Here is a 26,020-nt window from a genome sequence, read left to right on the forward strand (position 1 = left end):
TTTTTTTTAAAAAAAAAACGATGATCATATATTAATTAATTATTCAATACATAAGCTCAAAGTTTTTATTACAAATGGATGTATTACAATTTTTTTTATTTAAAAAAAAAACTACAAAAACATTCTTTAAGTTTTCATACTTTAAAAGCGTGCTAATACATTACTATTTACTACATAAATCTATAGTTCTATTGCAAAAAATCAATATTACACATAAAACAAAAATCCCAAATCCCCAATAAATACAAATTTGACAACGTAAATTTCTTCTAATAATCAATTAAAAGACCAAGTAAAAATTTAAAATTCTAAGTTTCTACTATTCAATTTGTCAACAATTCAAGTATTCAACATTATTTCAGGAAAAAAAAACCAACAAATCAGTAATTAATTTAATTATCACTTTTTTTTTTAAAAAAATCAAACAAATACAGTTGTAAGAATTTAGAGGAGTAGAGGAATTAGAGGGCTCACAAATTTATCTAAAAAAAAAGGGCTCACAAACTCACGAAGAACTGAAAAGCTCGGAAAAAAATAAAAAAAAAGACAAAAAATGAGGGGGTCAAGAATCGAACTGTAGACCTAGGCGCCTTGCTAAGATGCTCTAACAATCAATCCCTCACCAATGTGCCAACCTTACATATCTTATTTATCTCACATACATTTGTTTTAATTTTTTTTTTCTTTTTTTTTTTAAAAAAATATAACTTAAATTTTTTTTTTTGGAAAAATTAGAAAAAATAATCCCAACTTTGTCTAATTTATGTATAATAATCCCAACTTTCGTTAATACTGGAATAATCCGAACTTTGGGGGGTCTTCTTTTTCTTCAATCCCAAAAACCGGTAACCGGTTGAATGGGTTGAATTATTTTTTTTTGTTAAAGTGACACGTGTCACAAATTAATTGGCTAAAAATATTTATAAAAAAAACAAAATAAAAAAAATAATCACCAGCCAAAGCCCCAACCACCAGCCAATCCGGCAACCCACCTAGGCCAACCACCTCCCTCGCCGGGCCTCTAGCCTTCCCCCACCCCTAAAGTCGCCCTTCCAAGCCAAAACCACCATCCCCCCTCTTCGAAACTCCCAGGCCACCATTCAAACCCCAAGAACCACCATCCCCTATATTCGAAAACCCCAAAAGCCACCAACCTACTCTCGAAAATCGCTCAATGCCACCAGCCCACTCTCGAAAACTACCAAAACACTCCTCCCCCACCATCGAAAACCCTAAACGCTAGGGTTTCGGGGTGGGAGAGGAGTGTTTTGGGGTTTCGTGGTTGCAATTTGGGGTTACGGTGGTTTTTGGGGTTGGTGATTTCGGGGGTTGCGTGGGGTTTCGGGGAGAGGGGAAAACGACGATTCAAAGGGCGGGGGAGATGCGGCGGCCTGGGCTGTGGTTGTGGAGGTTAGGGTGGATCAGTGGGGCGGCGGGCTAGGTTATGGTGGTGGTGTCGGTGCATGCTTCGGTGGGAGAAGGGGATGCTGGGTGGTTTTCTAATTTTTTGTTTTTGTTTTTTTTTTTTTAAAATTTTTTTAAAAAACTTTTTAGACCAATCAGGACTTGACATGTGTCAAGTGACCTGATATAATAGGTCATTGACTTTGGTTGACCGGTTTGGGATTGAAGAAAAAGAAGACCCCCCAAAGTTCGGATTATTCCAGCATTTACGAAAGTTGGGATTATTCTACATAAATTAGACAAAGTTGGGACTATTTTTTCTAATTTAAATTGTGGGTTCAATGAACCCCCCTAGATCCACCCATGGCCCCTCTCATCTAACCCCCACCCCACGGGACCAGCGAACCTCCTCCCCGGAAAACTCAAAACCCATGGCTGCACCTCTTAATCGAAGCCCTATCCCTTCGAAACCCAAGTAAACCACACCCCCACCATCTAATTTGCAGATCAAGTTTTAAAAAACCTCAACCATAATTTCTCACTCAATTATCTTAATGTCTACCTTCTCAGTTTCTTCACACTTCTGTCCAAAAAAATAAATTAGAGTGTCTACAAAATTGTTTGTGTGAGATGAGAAGGCAATAAAAATTGATTAAGATGATTAAAATAAAGCTTTAATTTTTTTTACAAATTAAGGCTTTAATTTGATTGCTTTTAGAAGTCACAACTTTATATGTTAGACTAGGTTAGGTCCCGTGCCATGCACGGTTATTTTAATTACTCCATATTTTCTTTCTATAAATTAATTTATGGCATACAAAATAAAAATTTAATATCTTTGTAGAATAACCTAGATTCCACCATAATTACATCTTTTGTAAAAAGATTATTTATTTCCTTATTAATCTGTACTTAATTGCATAATAACATAAGAAAGGTAAATATTATTGCTTGACAAAAAAAAAAAAAAATCTCTTTTAAATAAATTCCTTAAATAAAATTTTCCAATTAATTAAAAAAAATACTAAGGACACACCAGGAAATGACACGTGTCATTGCTGGTGTGTCTTTTAGTATATATTATTGATTATTGATTGGATGGTTTGTGCAAATGATTTGAGCTAGAGAAGTCAATCACTTAATATCAAGAGGAGGAAAATTCAGCAAAGGGGATGAGGATGTGACTGTTCGGCGGGGAAAGGGGTAGGGACGGCTCCGGCGAACATGAAAGGCAATGGGTGGGTGTGTGGGGCTACTTCAGCTGGCGAGAGGGAAGAGGAACGAGAGGGGGCTGCTATTTTTTTTTTTAAAAAATTTAAATTTATTTTGTTTTTATTTTAGTTATTTTAAAAGCCAATTAAAAATTAACACAAGGCATTACACCCCCTATAACAGGTTACCAACTTAAGGAATCGATAAAGGGACTATTTTGGGAAGATTAGGGTTAAAGGTGGGATTATTCCCAGAAAATTCAAAGGTAAGATTATTTTGAGTAGAAATGTTAAAGGTGAGATTATTCTTTTTCATTTTTCCTTAAAACTAAAACTGTTTATATAATTTGATGCTATGAGGCTCAAAAAAATTTCTCAAAAAAATTTAATCCCTAATTTTCTCAAAAAAATTTCACCAGCCATAAGGCTCGCCAGCGGGCGTGCGGTTCACTGCCCATGCCACAACGTCGGCGAGCCTCCGATCTACTTCCTTAGGGTGTTTTTTTTTCCTTTTTTCGTTTTGGTTTTTTGTCCGGTCGGCCTAGCAACTTGCGCCGCTAACCCTTTTCGGCCGCCTCTTTTCCTCACCGGCCTTGTAGCCGGCCTCCCCGCCGTGTCTCTGCTCCACCGCCTTGCCCGTCGTCACGACGTTTTGTAGGAGAATGGGGAGGGAGAGTTATCTCCCTCTGAGTCCCTCGCGTAGGGTCGTTCTCAGTCTGGTGTTTCCAGCCGTCGTTGCCGCGGTTCAGGGGTTTGTGGGGTTTGGGCTTCTCGGGCGGGTCTCTGCGGTTCGGGCTTTACTGTCCGGCGGTGTGTGGTTTGGGTTGGTGAATCTCGGAGTATTGGTGGTGGTGCTCGGATGGGCTGCGGGGTCGGTTGTTATGGTCACGTTCGTAGTTCTCGTTTTTAAGTTTCCTTCTGTTTTTTCTATTAGTGGTGTGTGCGGTGTTTGGGTCTCTTTTTTCTGTCTTTGTGTGTGTGGTTTATTCGGGTTTGTTATTTTTTCTTTTTGTGTGGTGCGTTTGTGTGCTATGGGGAGTGCAAATCGGTGTGCCGATCTTCTGGTACAGGATTTGAGCCGGGTTTTTTGGCTATGGGGCTTTGGTTTGATCTTCTTTTGGTTTGGGTTGAAGGGTTATGCTTCCAAGCTGAAATCCGTGTTTGAATCGGAGATTGTCTTGTCAATAGTAAAGTGTACGAGACCAATTTTGAATTCAGGCCGAGGAGTATAGGATTCTGAGTCAATGAAGGTTCACGTCAGAAACTACAACTTATTGCCTATTGCCAGACCCCCTTGCAAGAGGCTGCATAGGACAGCGTTATATGAGACAAGGGTATTTCAGGAAGTCAATTTGCGCGTGCAATTGTAGTTTATTTTATTTCGAACTTGTAATTGGTTCAATGGTCTTTGTATTGTTCGATTACGATTTCTTATGTAAGTGTCGTATGACTTATTATTAATGAATTTTAATCTCCCCCCTCAAAAAAAAAATGCTATGAATATATCTTCACAATTTAATAACATATTCATAATTAATGAACAAAGTGTTCACTGCATTTAAGTTTGTGTTCATATAGAACATAATGTAAATCAAAATTTCATGTATGATATGCTATTGAAGTATTTTGCAATTTCATTTATTATATTCTTTCAATGTATAAGCATAATCAAGCAGTTTCATGGTGTAAAATTCAACGGACGAAGCAAATTAAGCAATTTAAGATCGAGTTTCTTGAAAATTCGTGAACAAAGGCATGCGAAATTCAGCAAAACCGAAGTGAGTTTGAAGAAAACTTACATAGATCGGGAAAATAGATGAAACAAGCTTTAATTTGCAACAAACTTGAGTGAATTTGGTTGGGAAACGGAGGAGAACAACTTTTCTCTCTATATCACTTTATGACAAATTAGGGAGAAGGGAGAATAGAATGCAATATGTTGAATTTTTATACAAAACCTATGCTTAATAAAATATGGAGGTAGTGGGGTAGTTGACAAAATAAAAAATTGTAAAAAGCAAAAGTAGTGAAAGAATAGGAGGAGAAAGAGTATTATGTTGGGTCCACTAAGTGTGAGAAAATGACTTAAATATTGTAAAAGCTTTCTAAAAAAAGAAATGGAGCAAGTATTTAAAAACGGTCGGAAAAGAAAAGTGGAGCAAGTATTTAAAAACGGAGGGAGTATGAAACAATCTACTAAAAGATATACCATATATCCTAACAATATATTCACTAAATATTATTTTAACATAAATAAACCTAAATATATTATTCTTGTAATAAGATATACACGGAAAATATATCACACATATTTTTTCCGATATCTCATATCTCTAACACCCTCCCGCAATCGTAATGGCAGTAACACAAACGTTGCGGTTGTAAATGCCTCACTTTGTTGAAATCGGTCGAGTAGCAATATTTTGTTGACGTCGTCTTCAATTTTTTTTTCTTCAATGATGAGAACGTTCATCTATTTGAACTCACCAGTCATCAATCAAGCGGGAACGTCATTTTCATATCTGAGTAATTTGACAATAGTAACACGATTCAGATCTCCTAGCTAAATGCAACTACACAAGTTTTTAGTGGGATGAAGTGATTGTTATTTTGGGAATTTCCTTGTGTCATGAATTGAAGCCTATTCATTTCCCTTTCCCAAAGGGAAGGCAAACATGTAAGTTCAAATTTGCACTCTTTCAAACTTCTGAGATTTGTTACTTGTAAATTTGTAATAACTTTATTCTTACCTAAACTAAAATTTCAAATTTCATCCATTCTTGAATGGACACAATTTAATTTTTAGCACTATTCAATATTCACACACACTTGACTAATGTGATTTATATTTATGAAAAAATATAATTACATGAAATCTTGTTAAATTTTGTTTAATTATTTTCCTCTCAAATATGCATTATCAAATTAGCTAAAAAAAACGTGTTAAATAGAAAAAGAAGGAAATGTGTGGAATTTTGGCCCTTTTGGAAAGCAGCAATAAAATTAGTGACGTGACTATTTGAATGGGCGACACTCAGTTGAGCTTCAACGCACACAACAGCAAATGAGAGCCACTAAAAATGACCCACGGAAAGTAGTTAACATTATCTGTTTATCTCATACAAGGCAAGGCACACTGGGAACTTTCTCCATGCGATTTGTTGCATCATTTTCATCAGAACTCATTTAATTCAGAGCAGTAAATACACATTCCAGTCATAGAGATCTTAGAAGTTAGAATGGCATTACAGCAACCTTACCATTACCTTACAATACCATCCAACCGGAACCGAATATATCTTACTCAATCATCCGGTGACAAGAAAGGGAGGGGCACCCAGTATTCACCTGCCGAGCAATTTGTACCACTTGCATCGACATTTCAACAACAGCTTGTGATAGGCATTGGGTCAACCTCTTTTGTAGCTATTGGTGCTAATTTCGGGGGGATCACAAGCTTTCTCCTCGGACTTTCTCCGGATACAGGGCGTAATCTCAAGCTAGATGTTCTTTATCCAATAGGAGGATATAGTCGCTGCATTCAGCCAGATGAAGGATTTGGTTAGCAAGTTCGTATCATATATGCAATCTATATATTATTTGAAGCCACTATAGAGAATAAATTCAAATAGCTGTCAGATTAAATGTTAAATGTTTTTTTCTATCCAGCTACATGGGTGGCGGACCAAACATTATTCTATCGAGCAGTAGAATGGGCAGAACAGGAGAGGTCACTCGATCCCCCTCCACTCAATTCTGATAAACGTAGCAAAAGGAATGTGAATGAATCAGTCATCGCCTTTGGTCCTCCTGGCTCGGCTGGTGAGCTTAACGTCAGCGTCATTGTTTCATCAGTCTCTCCAGATTTAAGGTAGTTAAGTTTGAAGCATGGTCTATTAGTCTCAACCCTCCACCCCTGAGGTACTCTACACTCAAACGACTCAGTACTAAGGATAAAGAAAACAAACTAGTTAAACAAAATATATCTAAAGCACATTGTAAACCAATGGTACAAGCCGTACATGTACCCGTGCTGATCTTAGCACATCATCAACTATGTTTTTTTGATCCTTCACCTATCTTAAACTACTACAACTGATTTCTCTGATGTTAGCTCAGTTCAACATTTACTGTAATAGGAACTGTTGTTTTAAAGAATACTACAAGAAGGGGGGGGTTGAATTGTAGTATGAGAATTTAGCCAAACTCTTTGCGGAATTAAAATTAAGTTAGCTAAAGGAACTGAAAGATTAACTAAAGGAACTAAAGAATGCAAGAGAGATTTTACGTGGAAAACTCCTTGGCCCTAACAAGGAGAAAAACCACGACCACTTGGGATTTTGGGAAAAGAATCTTCACTATAATAGGGCAAATGAACCAATTACAAGCTAACGACTCAAACTCAAGTTCCTCTACGAACTTAAGACCCTAAGGAACAAGTCACCCAACTTGTTACTCTTCTCTTCTCTTTCTCTCTTCTCACTTCTCTGTTCTCTCTTCTCTTTCTCTTCTGTTTCTCTTCTCTTTCTCACTTCTCTTTCTCATACACAAATGTTCACTCGAACTTCCCCATTCCCCAAATTACAACTCGAAAGATAAACAAACTCTAGTATAAGAACATTAAGAACACTCTAATGAACTTGTGTGGAATTGACACTTGACTCGATTTGAATCTTGAAAACTTATGTGAGCAAGGGTGACTTTTTCCAACAGAAATCAATGGCTATTTATAGATCAACAAATGCTTTGGAAAATTCTCTTTGTGCAGCAACACCATTACGCCACTACTCATACCCACTAAGAAGATCAAGTTCCTAGAATTAAGGAACCAAGAACTCCTCAATGTGCAAAGCCATGACTGACATAGAACATGGGAGAGTAAGCCGTAAGTTTTGGAAAACATGGCGATTTTATTTTTTTCAGAAGATATTTTCGAAAATAAGAAAATAAAATAAAATCTTTTTGCACAAGATATTTTCGAATAAAATAAAATCCCTTTCAAAAGATAAACGTTTTAGAAAGCAACCGTTTTCCTAAAAACTAGCATGCACAATTTTATCTTTTTAGACCTATTACACACAGATTTTTCGAGTGCCATTTAATATCTTATACTTACATAAATCCTAAAATATAAAAATATATTTAGTCTTCATGTTCTCTGATGAAGCTTCTACTCCGAGGCTTCTGTTCCTTGGGAGGAACTTCTCTTCTCTAATGAGGCTTCTTCTCTGAAGCTTCTGTTCCCTAAGGGAACCTTCTCTTCTCCAGTCTTCATTTATGAAGCGCCAGTTCCTGTGAGGGAACTCTTCAATATGGATAGCTCTGCTTCTGGCCTTCTTGTTCCTCATGGTATTTTTACAAGACACTTCATTCTCCTAGTTTTTGTAACTGAGTACACACTTAAGCACTTATTAGTTTGTAAGTAAGTGAGGTTGTGTCATCATCAAAATCATTAAGTCCAACAATATTCCCCCTTTTTGATGATGACAAACAAACCAAACTTACTTACAAGGAAACAGAGATAATCCATTTTATTTCTAAAGAAAGGAAATGCAAAAACAAAATACAATGCATAATGGAAACTAATGTTTAAGGAAATAAAAACAATGCATAAATAAATAACTTAAAAAAAACTTGTATATACATTATACCTGCTTATAGAGATTAGACAACTTGGGAAGATTTTGAACAGAGACCATAGAATGATTAAGTTTCCTTGATAGTTTGCATCCTTTTCCCCCTTTTGGCATTATAAAAAACTAACACACATATGTATAGTATACCATAACACAACACCATCTAGTGGTTTAGTGTTAAGACAAGAAGCATGCATAGAGAGAAAACATTCACAAGGCATATAGGCAAAAGAAACATAGATTATAATCATCCAAAACCGATTTAAAACATCGGCCAAATGTACCAAATTCGCAAGTTTACCAAAAGAAATTAAAAAGTGCCCAAAATATTACAGACCCAAAAAAAATTTGTTTCCAAAAGCAAATAAATTATAAGTTTCATCAACATAAAGAGGCTGCAAGGAAAGATAGGTTAAGATGCAATGCGTTGGTCATCATCAACAGCAAGATCCTCCAGCTTCTTGCTGATTTGAGACACTATGTCCTTCACAATGGACTGTCTCCCTTGTTCAGAGCTTGAGACCAGCTTCTTGACATCAGTGCTCAGAATGAGCATGCTCTTCTTCAGTTCTGCCATGTTTTGCTTTGAATCCTCTTGTTCCTTCAGCACCTTCAGGAGCTTATCCTTCATCTCCTTGACATCCTCGCTGGGAACCTTTGATGGGGAACTGAAAGCTGCGAAACCTGTTCCTGCAGATGCATGCTTGCCCAGACTAGGAGAGCTTGTGACTTTATGCAATTCCTCTTGCACCCCAGTCATATCAATGCAAATGGGTACAGATGGCTCCTTTTTCTTCATCAGCCTCAAGCTCTTCCTTTTCTTCCTTCCCCCTGTCTCAATCACTTCCTCAACCACCTTTTCCTCTTTCTCCTCCTGAATGTCCTGCACCACTCCCTCTATTATCCCAGCAGCTCTCTCTTCTTCCCCCTCAGCTATGGCACCTACTTCCTTTGGCCTTTTATCTTTTTCCTACAACACAACCTCAAAACATCCATCCACAACCTTCATCTTATGGTTTTCAAGGAAAATGGGCTGCATGTACTCGGTGTTTTTGAGGGGCAGGGGTTCTTTATCAACAAAGGAAATATTAAAGCTTTCAAAGACATAGGTGAGAAGGTTACCATATCCCACCTTCCAACCTTTTGGAACACAGTGAGAGAGGTGTTGGACCATGATAGAGGGAAAGTTTATTTGGATATTTTTGGCTAGGCAATAGATGAGAACAGAGTCAAGCTTGTTGGCGCTGTCTCTCTTTTGGGTGCGAGGGATAATATCATTAAAAACAAATTTTAGCAGAATTTTGTCAAGAGGGGTTAGGTCATTGTGATTTATGTAGGTTTCCTCCAGGTCTCCACCTAGGAACTCTACTATTTCATCAATATTTGCATCAGGAAGAGGGTTCCTTATCACATTACTCTTAAAATACAAGTCATATCCAATATTAGGAACATCAAACAACTCAGCCAAGTACATCGCATCAAACTCAATTTCTTTTTCATACACACGACAACGAATAACACCTTTAGAATATTTGAAACTTTTGCAAAAATCCCTCATAGCATCAACATACATACTCCGATTAAAGCATTCACTCAACAAATTCACCCAATTTTGAGCCTCAATTAAATCAAGCAGTTCATACAACTTAACAGACTTACACCAAGGAAGATTAATGGCCAAACCTGTCACAAAGTGATCACTGATCTTCTCTTGCCTTTTCATGGCTGCTGGTTTGTCCTGGTAATTGACCCCTAGTTCCGGAGCGCTTTCTTATTCTTCTTGCAAGTCGTCGGACTTCTTTTTTCGAGAAGACTGGGATTCGGTAGTTGAATCCACTCTTGGAGGCTCTTGGTCATCAATGGTGTTAATTTCCGGTGGGATTTCCATGGTAATTTCTGGAATTGGGTTTGTGTTTAGGTCGGCTTCAATTTGGGTTTTTGGAGAGGTAGACATTGGAGAGTAATTTTGATCGGAGTGATGAGAGAGAAGGTAATTTTTGTGTGGTGTAAATTTGTGTGAAGCTGACATCTTTTATGGTGGAGGTAAATTGGTGAAGTGAGGTGTCGCTTGGGAGGTGAGGTGAATTTAGTTGATTTGACACTCATATTTATTGCTTAGGGAAACGCAAACTGTGTTTCAAGAGAGTAGTGTAAGTGGGCTACTTTTTGAACAAAAGATAATGATGAATTTAAATGCATTCATCCGATTTTTGTGTTTAGATAAAAAGAATTTGGAATTTTGAAAAATAGATAAACACAACAATTTTATCTCTTGAATTTTATCAGTAAAGAACACTTGCAAATACAACTTGATACACGAAACAAATCAACAAGGCTCATGCAACCAATTTTGGACTTTTCATATTCTATGTCTTTCAAATTTACATGCCCTTAGTAAATATTACTCCTGCTCACAACCTGTCTTAACTATGTAATTAAACATATAACACTTGTGCACAGTATACAACAGATTAAGCATGTCAGTTTGAGCTTCATACCTGAGGGAACTTGATGCATTTTTCTCAGTATAACTTAATCATCTCAAGTTCCATTCTCATCTTTTCATGCCTTTCTCTATTCAAGGGTTTTGTTAATATATCTGCAATTTGATTGTCAGTTTGGCAGAAATCTAATTTAATCAAACCCTTTTCAACATTATCCTTAAGGAAATGATGCCTTATATGAATATGCTTAACTCTTGAATGATGGACTGGATCTTTAGATATGCAAATTGCACTAGTGTTATCACAATAGATAGTAATGCAATTAAATTTAATACCAAAGTCACGCAACTGTTGTTTAATCCAGAGGACTTGAGAGCAACAAGCAGCTGCTGCTACATACTCAGCCTCTGCAGTAGACAATGCAACAATATTTTGTTTCTTGGAACCCCAAGAAACTAGACAAGAGCCAAGGAACTGAACCATACCTGAGGTGCTTTTCCTATTGACTAGGTCACCTGCATAGTCAGCATCTGTGAATCCTATAAGCATAAAGTCATCACATCTAGGATAGAATAGACACAGGTCATCTGTTCCTTTGAGGTATCTCAAAATTCTCTTAACAGCCGTTAGATGTGATTCTTTAGGATTAGACTGAAATCTAGCACACAATCCAACACTAAAAGAAATGTCAGGCCTACTGGTTGTTAGATATAACAATGAACCAATCATACCTCTGTAAGTGGTTTGATCCACACTTGTTCCTTGTGGATCCTCATCAAGTCTTGTTGCTGTTCCCATAGGTGTATGATTTGTCTTGACATTCTCCATGTTGTACTTCTTCAGAAGTTCCTTGACATACTTTTGTTGGTGAATCATTATTCCTTCAGTTTTTTGCTTTATTTGAAGTCCAAGGAAGATATTTAATTCACCCATCATGCTCATCTCAAATTCACCACCCATTAGCTCAGCAAAGTACTTGCACAAACCATTGTTAGTAGCACCAAATATAATATCATCTACATAGATCTGTACAACTAACAAATCAGTTCCTCGAGATTTAAGAAAAAGAGTTTTTGTCTACTTTTCCTCTTTTGAAATCATTTTTCAGTAGGAACTTTGAAAGCCTTTCATACCAGGCTCTTGGAGCTTGTTTAAGCCCGCAGAGAGCTTTATCAAGCTTAAAAACATGATTTGGAAATTTAGGATTTTCGAAACCTGGAGGTTGTTCAACAAACACCTCCTCATTTAAGAAACCATTTAGAAAAGCACATTTCACATCCATTTGATAGAGTTTGAAACCCATAAAAGAAGCAAAGGCTACTAGGATTCTAATAGCTTCTAATCTAGCTACAGGAGCAAAGGTTTCATCGAAATCAATACCTTCCTGTTGGTTGTAGCCCTTCACAACCAATCTAGCCTTGTTCCTTACTATGGTGCCATGTTCATCAAGCTTGTTCCTGAACACCCATTTGAGCCCAATTACTTTCTTTCCCTTAGGCTTTGGCTCAAGGTGCCAAACTTTTTTCCTTTCGAACTAATTGAGTTCCTCTTGCATGACCACTATCCAATTAGCATCTCCCAAGGCTTCTTGATGATTTCTTGGCTCTAGGATGGACAGAAAAGCATGGAATGCACAGCAGTTCCTCATTTGTGATCTTGTTTGCGTTCCTTTTCCTATATCACTGATAATGAGATCAGTTGGATGGGAACCTTGATACTTGAATGGCCTGGGTTGGAATTCCCTTGCTGGAACTCCAATTTGAGGAGCTTCTGTTTCTGTTCCTTCTGCTTCTTCTGCTTGTTCCTCGTTCACCTGTTCATCTGGTTGAGGAACCTCTCCATTTTCTTGATGTTCCTCTTCTGGAGCAGGCTGCTTTTCTTTGGTTTGCTTTTGAGTCTCTTCTTCATCCCTGTCTCTTATCAATCCAATTTCAAAATCATTATCTTCTTCTTGTTCCTGTACACTCACAAATTGGTTAACTTCATCAAAGATTATATGAATGCTTTCCTCAACACACATTGAGCTTTTATTGTAGACTCTATAAGCTTTGCTATCAGAGGGATATCCTAGAAATATAGCCTCTTCACTTCTTTCATCAAATTTCCCTAGGTTTTTCTTACCATTATTATGTACAAAGCACTTACAACCAAAGGCTCTAAGATGAGATATGTTTGGCTTCCTTCCCCTGAATAGTTCATAGGGAGTCTTGTTGATGATACTTCTGATTGTTACCCTGTTAAGGATGTAACATGCTGTATTCACGGCTTCAGCCCAGAAGTTCCTTGGCAATCCACTTGCAATCAGCATCGTTCTAGCCATTTCCTCAAGGGTTCGATTCTTCCTTTCTAATAATCCATTCTGTTGGGGAGTTCTTGGAGCTGAGAAGTTATGATTCATGCCATTTTCCCTGCAAAACTCATCGAATCTTGAGTTCTCAAATTTAGTTCCGTGATCTGATCTGAGATGGACTATGGAGTGACCACTGATTTTCTGTATTTTCTTGGCAAAGGCAACAAACTCGTTAAAAATTTCATCTTTACTAGCAAGAAAAATAACCCAAGTGAATCTGGAATAATCATCAACAATAACCAAAACATATTTCTTGCCACTCCTGCTTTGAATTCTCATGGGACCACACAAATCCATATGGATTAATTCCAAAGGCTTTGTAGTGCTTACCATTTTCTTCAATTTAAAAGATGAGCGAACATGCTTGCCTTTCACACATGCATCACAAACTTTGTTCTGTAGGAACTTGATAATAGGAAGTCCCACAACCAAGTTCCTTGACCTCAGCTTGTCCAGTAATGAAAAGCTAGCATGTCCAAAACATTTATGCCATAGCAGGGGATCATCTTCAACAACACTCAGACATGTAAGGTTGTTCCTTGGGATTAAGTTGAGGTCAACTGTATAAGTGTTCCCTCTTCTTGTTCCTTCTAGAACAACCTTTCCTGACTTATTGTTGATGATGTTGCAAGAATCAGAAGTAAAACTTACAGAGTTTCCTTTATCACAAAATTGTGATATACTGAGCAAATTGTGCATTAAGCCCTCGACCAGGAACACATTATCAATGGAATGAGATTTAGATCTTCCAATTTTGCCTTTTCCAATGATCTCGCCCTTCTTATTATCCCCAAAGGTTACTATTCCTCCAGGGTAGTCTTCTAGTGAGAGGAATTTTGATTTATCACCTGTCATGTGCTTTGAACAACCGCTTTCGAGATACCACGAGTTGTTCCCCCTCACTAGGACTTGCAAGAAAACTAAGCATTAGGATCAGGAACCTAGGTTTCCTTGGGTTCCTTAGACGTGGATGCAATATCAGTTTTCTTGACCCACACTTGTTTTACATTTCTTTTATCAGCTTCTTCTCTTATCCTACACTGTCCATAGAGATGTCCAGTCTTACCACAAAAAGTGCATACCTTCATGCTAGGAAGCTCAACATATTTCTTTTGCTTACCTTTCTTGGTCATATAACCAAGGCCTTCAGTTCTTTTTCCTTGAGCTTCAGCTATCCACTTAGGTATGACTTTTGGGTCAATACTTCTATCCTTTCTAGCATTCAGTTCCGATTCAAGTTGATCCTTTTGGGTTTTTAAAGTAGAAAGCTCATTTTTCAAATTTTCAAAATCAACATTGAATTTAAGCAACTGTCGCTTGAGGAACTGCTAGAACTGATATCAGAATTCATGAGCTTATACTGGGTTATATTAGTTCAACATTCAGAAGAATACTTTCATTCTTAATTCTATCAGCTATCTCAGTTATGTGTTTGTATTTGAAATCAAGTTCTCTTAGTTTGCTTTGAGACTTGGCGTAGGCTGTTTTCAACCAAGCACCATGTTCTTTGCAAACCTTAAGAGCTTTTTCACATTTATTTAACTTCACACATGTATATCTAAAGAATTCTTCTTCTTCTAGACATATATCTATCAAGACATCTTTAGAGAGAGTTTTAAGCTGTTTAGGATCAAGAAATACCTCTTTCTGGAGTTCCTCAAGGTAAGCCTTTTCATCATCTGATTTGGCCATTAAACATAGATTGGCTGTCTCCTCTTCTGGTTGGTCATCATCTTCTTCTTCACTTTCTGAGTCTCCCCAGGCTGCTATCATGGCCTTCCTCATGTTTAACTTTTGATAGTTTGCTTTGCTGAATTTTTCTCTTCCCTGTTCCTTAGCCTTTCCTTTCCCTTTATCATTTTCCCAAAGGGGACAGTCTCTGATAAAGTGATCTGGAGATCCACACTTGTGGCAGCTGTAGTCAGGCTTTGGATTTGAGGTCTTTTTCCCGAAGTTCCTTGATGTTTGGCCTTTCTTGAACATCTTTTTAAATCTTCGCACAATTAGGGCAGCCTCATCCTCGTCCACTTTTGAGTCTTCCTCCTCATCATCCTTAAGAGCCAATCCCTTGTTCCTCATGGGTTCATTGTTGACTCCAAGGTGTAGCTCATGAGTCATGAGAGAACCTGCTAGTTGTTCAATGTTGAACTTTGTAAAGTCCTTCGTTTCCTGAAGGGCTGTTACCTTAGCTCTCCATCTCTCATCTTGTGGAAGACTTCTAAGAACCTTCCTAACCTGCTCATCTGTAGGAATCTGTCTACCAAGGGAAACCAACTCATTTATGATGTTAGTAAATTTGGTTAGCATCTCTTGAATGGTTTCCTTAGGCTGCATTTCAAATCTTTCATACTTAGACATAAGTAGATCGATTTTTGATCGTTTAAACTCATTAGTTCCTTCATGAGTAATCTGCAGTAAATCCCAGATTTCCTTAGCATTCTTGCACCCCATAACACGATTGTGTTCGTGAGGTCCAAGTCCACAGTGGAGCAATTTCACAGCCATAGCATTTATTTCCATTTTATCAAAGTCCTCTTTTTCATATTCAGACATAGGCTTAGGGATTACCTCGTTCTGAGCATTTGTTTTGGTGACTTCGAAATCACCAACCTCGATGACCCTCCAGACTTGGTAGTTCTCTGCCTTGATAAAGATCTCCATGCGGTTCTTCCAGTAGGTATAGAACTTGCCGTTGAACATAGGAGGCCTCTGTGTTGAGTATCCTTCCTCGAGCTTCTCATGAGTATTCATTTTCTCCAAGACCTTTCATCTTCAGGGTTTCCTGATTTTCCTAGAAGTTAGGCTCTGATACCAATTGTTGTTTTTAAGAATACTACAAGAAGGGGGGGTTGAATTGTAGTATGAGAATTTAGCCAAACTTTTTGCGGAATTAAAATTAAGTTAGCTAAAGGAACTGAAAGATTAACTAAAGGAACTAAAGAATGCAAGAGAGATTTTACGTGGAAAACTCCTTGGCCCTAACAAGGAGAAAAACCACGACCACTTGGGATTTTGGGAAAAGAATCTTCACTATAATAGGGAAAATGAACCTATTACAAGCTAACGACTCAAACTCAAGTTCCTCTACGAACTTAAGACCCTAAGGAACAAGTCACCCAACTTGTTACTCTTCTCTTCTCTTTCTCTCTTCTCACTTCTCTGTTCTCTCTTCTCTTTCTCTTCTCTTTCTCACTTCTCTTTCTCATACACAAACGTTCACTCGAACTTCCCCATTCCCCAAATTACAACTCGAAAGATAAACAAACTCTAGTATAAGAACATTAAGAACACTCTAATGAACTTGTGTGGAATTGACACTTGACTCGATTTGAATCTTGAAAACTTATGTGAGCAAGGGTGAGTTTTTCCAACAGAAATCTATGGCTATTTATAGATCAACAAATGCTTTGGAAAATTCTCTTTGTGCAGCAACACCATTACGCCACTACTCATACCCACTAAGAAGTTCAAGTTCCTAGAATTAAGGAACCAAGAACTCCTCAATGTGCAAAGCCATGACTGACATAGAACATGGGAGAGTAAGCCGTAAGTTTTGGAAAACATGGTGATTTTATTTTTTTCAGAAGATATTTTCGAAAATAAGAAAATAAAATAAAATCTTTTTGCACAAGATATTTTTGAATAAAATAAAATCCCTTTCAAAAGATAAACGTTTTAGAAAGCAACCGTTTTCCTAAAAACTAGCATGCACAATTTTATCTTTTTAGACCAATTCCACACAGATTTTTCGAGTGCCATTTAATATCTTATACTTACATAAATCCTAAAATATAAAAATATATTTAGTCTTCATGTTCTCTGATGAAGCTTCTACTCCGAGGCTTCTGTTCCTTGGGAGGAACTTCTCTTCTCTAATGAGGCTTTTTCTCTGAAGCTTCTGTTCCCTGAGGGAACCTTTTGTTCTCTAGTCTTCATTTCTGAAGCGTCAGTTGCTGTGAGGGAACTCTTCAATATGGATAGCTCTGCTTCTGGCCTTCTTGTTCCTCATAGTATTTTTACAAGACACTTCATTCTCCTAGTTTTTGTAACTGAGTACACACTTAAGCACTTATTAGTTTGTAAGTAAGTGAGCTTGTGTCATCATCAAAATCATTAAGTCCAACAGGAACATTTAAATTTTTTAGTCAAATAAACAAATTTTAAAGTGAATTATTGGCACAATAGCACCTCTACACCAATAAGGAACTATTTTGGTTTTTGAATCGTATTTTGTTCACAGGATCGAAGCATTTGGAGGACCAAAAGAGGTAGGAGAAGCTGTTATCAGAACAAGAACTGCTCCCACTCACTGTCCAGATGTGAAGGCTACATTGCTGAGATCAAACCTGAGAGGCGATTCTCTGAGAAACGTAAATTATTATGAATTAGAATTTAGGGTTGAAAGCTCCTCGTTTCAGCACCATAATGTGACTGTATGTTGTGCCCAAAATGGAAGGTTATACACACTCAACGCACAAGCTCCAGAATCAGAATGGCAAAAAAGTAAAAGAAGACTTCTACACAAATCCGTTTAGTCTAACTTCATAACATATGCATGGAAGCATGTGTATGTACAATAAAGAACGAAAGATCAAGAAACAAATTCATGTGGTTTAAGAAACTTATCTAGCTACATTTACAGTCAGACAAAAAGGTACTACGTACTACGGAGTATACGAAAGACGAAGTGTATAGAATTCAGAATCATTTTGCTAGGCTTTACTAAGGATTTTATATTGTATTTAATACATATGTATCCTGATTCCTGATAAGCAATGCCACAGTGCTGCCCTTCAGCATTCTCTCACGATAGTCATAATTTTGAGAAGGAAAAAGGAACCTAGTGAATTTTATTTTCAATATATCTTAGATTAAAAAAAAAGGGCAATAATCATGCAAAACATCATTCTGCTAAATGTCTAAAATAGAGATCCAATCAAGAATTGACCCTTTTAAAACATGTTAGAAGCTAACACGTTAACATATTAGCTTCCACAATTTTCATTTACCCAATGTCCCAGTGTAAGCAATTCTTCTAAAGACGGCCATAAAAATCCATGTCAATTAACACACTTGTGAAGCAGTAAATCACGAGTTATGCTGTACGGAAAAAATTGTAAACAATCTTATGGCTCAAACTTCAGATATATTAAATTTTTAGCAATTACAGACCATGAGTGCAAGAGCAGAACCAAGAGTCCATACTTTCTTTCCCATGTTTATACAATTACGGGGTGTTTGGATAGAAGGAAATGGAAGGAAAAAAAAGAGGAGGAAAATGGAAAGATGTGATATCTTTCATTTGGATAACAAATGAGGAAGTAAAGGGAATTGGAGGGGAGAGAAACGGAGGGATTAAATTGTAGGAAAATGATCCCTCCAACAATGGAGAGATTTGGAAGGAAAACTCACCATTCTTCTCTCCCCTCCCTTTCCCTCCCCTCCTCTTCTCCTCCCTCCCCTTCTTTTCCTTCTTCTAATGTTATCCAAACACACTGTTAAGCAGGAAGGGTTTTACAGTTTTCTTTTAATGCCAATTCAGATTCTTTTAATTACATTCCAGTTACACTTAGGAAAATGATGAACTACGGCCATCATACTTCATCCAAAGCAGCCTGGTGAGTGGTCACTGATTAACTTCACTATTAAGTCCAGGACTCAAGGCATTGCAGCAAAACATGAAGAAAAGAACAATGCGAACAAACTTAATTTGGGGGGTTCTGCTATGCTATGGATACTAGGCTATAGCCCCACGGGTACATGCCTGGGTGTATCTAAGAAAGTATTCTATAAAGCATCTATTTTTAATCTTTATAATATAACATATACTGTTTATAGGATTATGGTTTTGCATATGATATTTTACACACCACATATAAGTCTCAATATATTTGAAAAAAAAAATTATATAAAAAGAGTTGAAGAATCCTAAACTGGAGGTCATCTAATAAAGTTACACGAAGTATTTTTTTTTTTTTTAAAAAAGAAAAATTTCCTACCGTCTTGCCGGCCAAAGTTTGCCATTTTTTACCTTTGCTTTGTTGAGAATTAATAGGATAAGTAATTTAGGCATGTTATTATTGGATATATTTCCAATACAAACTTTTTTTAAAATCCAGTTATGCGACCGGAGCATTCCCTTACAGTTGAAGGGAAAATTCTATAGAACTACCACAAGACTGGTGTTGCTCTATGGTACAGAATGTTGGGCTTCTAAGAAAGAGCATATTAAAAAGATGGAGGTAACATAAATGCGCAAGTTAAGGTGGATGTGTGGAAACACTTTAAGAGATATAATCAGAAATGAATTTATTCGCAAGAAAGTAGGTGTGGCAGGCATTGCAGATAAATTAAGGGAAAATCGTCTGCGTTGGTTTGACATGTAAGACGGAGACCCGATGGTGCACCGGTGCGAAGAGTGGAAGAGTTGGACCATGGAGGGATTAAACGAGGGAGAGGGAGACAAAAAATGACTTGGTTGGAAGGAGTTAGAAAGGATATGAAGTGCATGGATTTACATAAGGATGAAGTTTTGGATCGTAAGGGATGGAGGAGAAAGATTCATGTTGATGACTACACGGAATAATCAAATTTGGTTCATGTTAGCCGACCCCACTTTTGGGATTAAGGCTTTGATTGATTAAATACTTTGGATATAAAGTTGCCTGAAAATGATCAAAAGTTACCTCAATACAAGTAAAGGTTACACTGATAAAAATAAAAATTAAATATGTTCTATTGATGAAGTCACTCTATTTAGGATTGAAAATCAAATCTAAGTGAGTGAAAGTAATTATATTAACCTTGTAAACTTATCCGATGGCCTATTTACATTAAAATCATGTCAGATTCCAAAGACGGTTAAAAGCTACCCCAAATGTTATCCTAGAATTCTTCGATGTAAAAAAATATTATTGTAAACTGGGTGTATACGAAATTTTTTCTCTTGAAATTTTATGTATACTTGTAATAAAAAGGGGTAAAAATAGTCAAACTTTGCTCTCTGATACCATGGATGTATTTTTTTTTTGTGAACACAGAGTAACAGGTATAACCGAAATTCATTTTTTGCGATAGGTTATACACAGGTATAAACCCTCTGTGTCGTGCGGGGACTATAAATTCACTTTGTGTATGCACTTTTCTTTTCTTCCCCATTCAAACATTTAAAAAGGAACAACCAGTTCATACTAATCTACAAAAAAATAATAATAAATAAATAAATAAAAAACCAATAACCAAATTAAATTGGAATGTATACAAGCAGAAAGAAGCACAAGTTACCAAGATGTGAATATACATTGGTTCATGCGCATACAGCTTGTCTTTGTTTTGTCATTCTCTCCAGATTCTCTGAAACCACTGCAGTGAGATTACGATCCTCAAACACAAGCTCCCGGCCAAGCCTGCAGCAAAATAACAACTAATTATGTTCAAATTAGTAAATTACACACATGCTCTGAATTAAACATAGACAAAGCATACATGGCTACTTTCAGAGTCACAGGTAAATTATCCACATGAATTCACCGCAGTTGCAATCACTTTCTAGATTAAAAAATAGAGCACGATATAATTTAAATTTAAGGATCCCGCTTACTTTGGGTCAAGAATCAGCTTCTGCACCTCTTTGATTGTAGAACTAGCTGCATATAGCGATATCTTTCCAGCCTGAGAGCACAAGAAGATGCAAGTCAGAAACCTTCACTGACATAGAGTGGCTTACTTGTCAATTACATAACAGCAAAATTTTTTCGCAACTAAATCAAGAATAGTTTACCTCTACCATTTGTAGCTTTGTTGCATGATCATTCAGCGAATTTCTTCTGCCGGTTTCACTGCCTGCTCTAAGCTCTCAGGTGACAAGAAATCGAGACCCAACTGAACAATGGACAGCAAAGTCACCAAATGAATACAACAAACATCCCACAGTCAGTATAACAACTCAAAATCATCTTGAACTCACAAGTATTGGAAGTAAAAAAAAAAAAGGTCAAACATTGGAACTCATACTCCTCTGCTGATTATTAGGACTTATTATTTGCTAATATGTATAATACTCCCTCCGTTTCACATTACTCGCAACAATTACTTTCACATTACTCGCAACAAGTTTTTTTTTTTTTTCCTTTTTTAGTAAGTTTTTAGGGGGGAAATGTCTATATTGCCCTTAGTTATTTTGTTTAATTTGTTTTAACAGAAATTAAACAGATTCATTTCATCCTAAATCTAAACAATTAAGTTTAACCATTCCCACCAAAATTAATCCCCCCTCTACTTATTTCATCAGAGTTTATTCATCTTCTCAACTACCTCATTCATTGCTCCTCATTGAATATGCTGCCCAGTTTGAACAAAATGGTTGGAATTCTCCAGAATTCATTTATAAACCCTAGATCTACTTCTCAGTTCATCTTCTCTCTCCTCTACACTCTTTCGCCTCTCCGTCGTTCTCTCTCTGAAACCCTAAAAAAAATCCCCAAATGAGTTCCCCTCCAAATGAGAACGATTCCCCTGCCCAGAAAAAGGAGGATACTGACCCTCCCTTCTCACTGTACACTGCGCGGCGAGGTACTGGAGAAATTAAACCAGTTCGCCGCTGCTCTCTAGTGTTCACCAGGTATCTTCGACGCCATTTTGGGGCAAAAATTGGCCCAAATACTGGATGTGAAGACGATTATGATGCTGTCGAGGTAGATCTACCAAAACCTAAGGTTGTTGAGGCTGAACCGTCTTCAGTTGTTAGTGCTGGTGGTCCTTCTTTGCCAGAAGACAAAAGTGAGGGCCCTGATCTGGTGGTGGAGGGCAGTACTGACCCTGTTCTTGCTGTGGCTGAGGTCCCTAAGTCCCCTGAACCTGTAGCCGTTGTTTTTCCGGAGCATTTGAAGCCTACCGCTGCTTCTAGGTCTTCCAGAGGCAAGAAAAGGGTCCGATCTGTCTTCACCGAGGACTGCAGTGACTGGGATCCGGAGTTTATGGCTTATTTGAGGGAGAAGTATCCTCATGACTTCCCTCCCAGTAACTGACCGTGCAGCGTAACGATTCTTCTCTCTTTATGTTTACTTATAATGATCTAAGTTTGTTGATTTGATTTTTTGATTGATGAGTTACTGTATGAATTTGTGTGGTTAGGGTTTGGGCTATTTTGCTGATGGTTAGGGTTTGTGTTGGAGCATGTTGGTTAGGGTATGTGTTGGTATATTGCTCTGGTATCTGATGGTTAGGGTTTGTGTTGGTTATGCCCTGTAATAAGTTGCTGATACATGTTTTTGATGGTGATGCTCTGATGGTTAGGGTTTGTGTTGGTTATGCTCTGGTATCTGTTGTTGCTTAGTGTTTGTGTTAAAGATGTTGTGGTATATGTCATTGAGTCCCTACTGCCTTGTGCTTGGTCTATGTTGGTGCATTACTTGGCAAGTGGTTGGTGATGTCTGTTAAATGAGTCCCTGATGCCTTACATGTGGGTGTATGCTGTTGGTGCTTTGAGTTCCTGTTAAACTATGCATCAATCCCGTATTTAATTGTTGTCTCCATATGATGAAGGGACTAATATGATAGCAACCACTCCCAAGGGATGGCTCCAACAACCTCAATTCAAGGTTGTTGTTGAGGTACCCTTGTTAGTGAGTTAGCCCTGTTTAAGACAATCCCATCTGATGGACAAACTTTTGTGTTTAATTGTTGTGATTTATATTCAAAATATGGACACTTTACAAAAGTCCTAAGTATTGAACACTACACTGCAGTGACTGCCTTGCTAATATGCTTATCCTATCTACCAAAATACACATAACCAATACATATAAAAGGCAAAATAAATAAAATTTAAAAGGTTTACTGGTTATGTGTGGCAGTCAGTGATCTTGTGTAGGTGTTGCATCCCTTGTTCAAAAAATTGCTATGAGTCTCACCATCTTGTTAATCTGCATCCACTTCCATGTCTTGTGTGTCTTGTTGATGCCCTGTTGTGTCAACAAAAGGAGTGTTGAGGTAGTTCACAGTTTCTGTGATGAGCTCCCTGTCCACTTCTAGTATGTCTTGCAGTGTGCCTTATCTGTCTTGCCTTGCTTTACCCATGTGTGGTGGGTTGAAGTTGTTTCCTCCCTTTTTTTCCAATATTTTTTACCATGCATGACTGTAGAGTGATCCATGAATACCTGTTGAGTGTTGGATCAAAAACCTCAAAAGCCTCAGCAACTTTCTCCAAAAGTTCATCCAGATTCTTTGGGAAAGATTGATATTGTATTGATTGTATTACCCTGAACTGACCAAGGTCCAAAACATTTAGGTCAGGGGATTGGGCTGGTTGCAATACAAATTGGATATTAAACCCATTTGCTTGTGTTGCGGCAAAAAATTCTTCATCCCTTGGAATTTGATGAGGCCTAGCATTATCCCATTGAATGATTATGTTCTTTGATAGTTGTGCTGGCCATTGAGCATGAATTGTAGGAATGATGTGCTGTAATATCATGTCCCTAATTGCTTCTCTGTTTACACTTTCTATGGCCTTTGTTTCCATGGTTCCAGCATCTTTGTTTTTGCTTTTTTTCTTAGCCATTTGATACATCACAAATGGGAAGAGCCCATACTTCCCAGAGTGAAGCATAGTCCCTTCCTCATCATATAGTGGCTTCCCTATCATTCCCATAAACATGGCCTTTAGTTTGAACCTCAATATTTGATTGTTGTGCTCTGTATGGTGTTTCCTCATTTGGTGTGAGGTAGAAAGTCCTTGTCTCTGGGTTCAAATAGAACCATTTCTCATCAATGTGAATATGATGCTGAAAATCCATGAAACTAGGATTACCTTCACTTGGAATAGGGTTCACATGATTAAGCACCCATTTCAACCTTGCAACTTTGTGATTATCACTAAGGGCTGGGTGATTTGTTGCTGAGACTGCCCTTAGTCTGCCTTTTTTTTTTTAATCTGTGTATGACAACATGTGCTACCTTCAATGCAGCAGCATAACTCCTGTTAGTTGTTCTCTTGTACAGTGGGACAGACATTAGCCACTCATCTGTGTATTGTTTTGGTTTAGGCCCTACATTCCCTAATTTCTCGCTCCTCACATCAACAACATTCCCCAGCGGAATCTGTTTTTTGATTTCCTTGAACCATCTACTTGTAGTAGATTTGTGTACATGGTGCTTTATTGCTAATGAGGTTAGTAGACCTCTTGGAAGTGAGTCCCCTTCCATGTTAAGCAGAATATCATCTAAAATCTGTCTTTTTTCCTCAATGTTGAGCTCTCTGCGTTGCCTACCATTTTGTTGTTGCTGATTTTCTTCTTCTGATTCTGACTGTGAGTCCCCAACATAATTGCCTTCATTGTGTTGTTGCTGATTACCTTCATTTGAATCAGACCCTGTATGTGTGTTGTTGGTCTCACTTGACTCTTCTGTGTGTTGCTCCATCAATATTTGATTTATATCAAAAAAATCGTCAAATGGTTCTTCCATGAGTCCCCTTTTTTTATGCAGATCTGGTGGTAGGTGATGAAGTGGAGGTGCCTGGTTTTTTTTTGGAAGCTTTCAGTGGAGCCTAATTTCTGTACAAAGAACAGCTGCTGCAACTAACTCAGCTTAGGAATTAGGATTAATTAATGATGATGATGGTTTTTGTAATTTTTGGAAACAATTTCAGTAGGTGATCAACTATGTTTGTAATGGTGAACACTGTTTTCCCTCCCCCCCTCCCTATTCCCAAACTTGTCTTTTGATTGAATAGGGGGGATTGAATCTGAAATGAGCCTTTTATAAGGGGCTTTTGTTTGGAAACTAGTCAGATTTGAAAAATTCAGGAATTTGAATGTGGTTTTTAAATTTTCATGAAAATGTTGGAGGGAAAACAATTTGCCTCCTAAGTACAATCAGCCAAACAAAAAAAAAGGGAGGGAAAAAAATCCCACCCACCTTTAACTCACATGTTCCCACTACTTTATTTGGGACCACTAACTTTCCCTCCACTTTCTCTCTCTTTAATTACTTACCCCTTCCTTTAATTAATCATTCTCCAATCTTTTGCCTAGGAGTCCGCAACTACCAAGTTTGTTGCGAGTAATGTGAAACGGAGGGAGTATAATTCTGTTACTAAAGCATAGCAGCATAAACTGATAGTTTGAATTATCATGGACATGAAAGGGGAATATGTTGATGACTACACGGAATAATCAAATTTGGTTCATGTTAGCCGACTCCACTTTTGGGATTAAGGCTTTGATTGATTGATGAAAGGGGAAAATAATAAGCACCTAATGAAATTTAACTCTAAAATATACTTCATAGCTCTTCCCAAATAAAAAGTCTTGGACATAAAGTCTGGTTATTGGCTAAAGAAAACACGTATAGACACGACATAAGCTGCTACAGGCTTAAACAAAAGACAAGTGATAACGCAGCCAAATCGGATTATGTTCCATTTAAGCGTAAGCAAGTATCCATACTTGACAGATATTATTTTCAAACAAATCACATTGACAAAAGTAGCTTAAGACAGGACTAGGATACAAAAACCAACCTGATATGTCCATTTTATATAGTAATTTACCCCCGTCCCTTGGTCATAATTAGTAGTGTTTTTTGCTCTTTCGAGCCACTTTGATTAATTGGTGTTTTCTAGTGTTTTCGTAGTCTTTGTTGAGTTTTGTAGGAAATTGCGCCTTTGGAGCATTTTCTTGGGTTTTTTCATGGAGCGACTACGGAAATTAGAAGAGCACGACCATCTTTGAAGCCCAAGGCCGGTTAGAGTCGTCGAGCCGGTGATTAAGGGCTCGGTAATCGGGGTACTGAGGTATTTGGACTGAGTATTCAAGACCCGAAGAGGAAATCCGTATTGGGCCGAGGAATCAAGCCCAATCGAAGTCCAAGCCTCGAAGAGAAGCAAGGGCCCGATCGGGCAAGCATTAGCTCGATCGGGCGAGGCATGCAACTGCTGGTGCGTGGCCTAAGGCGCGCCCGATCGTGCGAGCA

General features: G+C 37.7%; 1 pseudogene across 1 annotated transcript; it reads left to right on the forward strand.

The window, feature by feature from the left end:
* Positions 1-5,685: 5,685 nt before the first annotated feature.
* Positions 5,686-18,048, forward strand: LOC145626747 (psbP domain-containing protein 7, chloroplastic-like; annotated as a pseudogene). Its single transcript, XR_014111067.1, has 3 exons — positions 5,686-6,176; positions 6,285-6,486; positions 17,286-18,048. The product of XR_014111067.1 is annotated as a psbP domain-containing protein 7, chloroplastic-like (transcript).
* The last annotated feature ends 7,972 nt before the right edge of the window (positions 18,049-26,020 follow it).

The sequence above is a fragment of the Chenopodium album genome, chromosome 4, assembly GCF_948465745.1.
Source record: "Chenopodium album chromosome 4, dcCheAlbu1.1, whole genome shotgun sequence".
NCBI lineage: Eukaryota > Viridiplantae > Streptophyta > Magnoliopsida > Caryophyllales > Amaranthaceae > Chenopodium > Chenopodium album.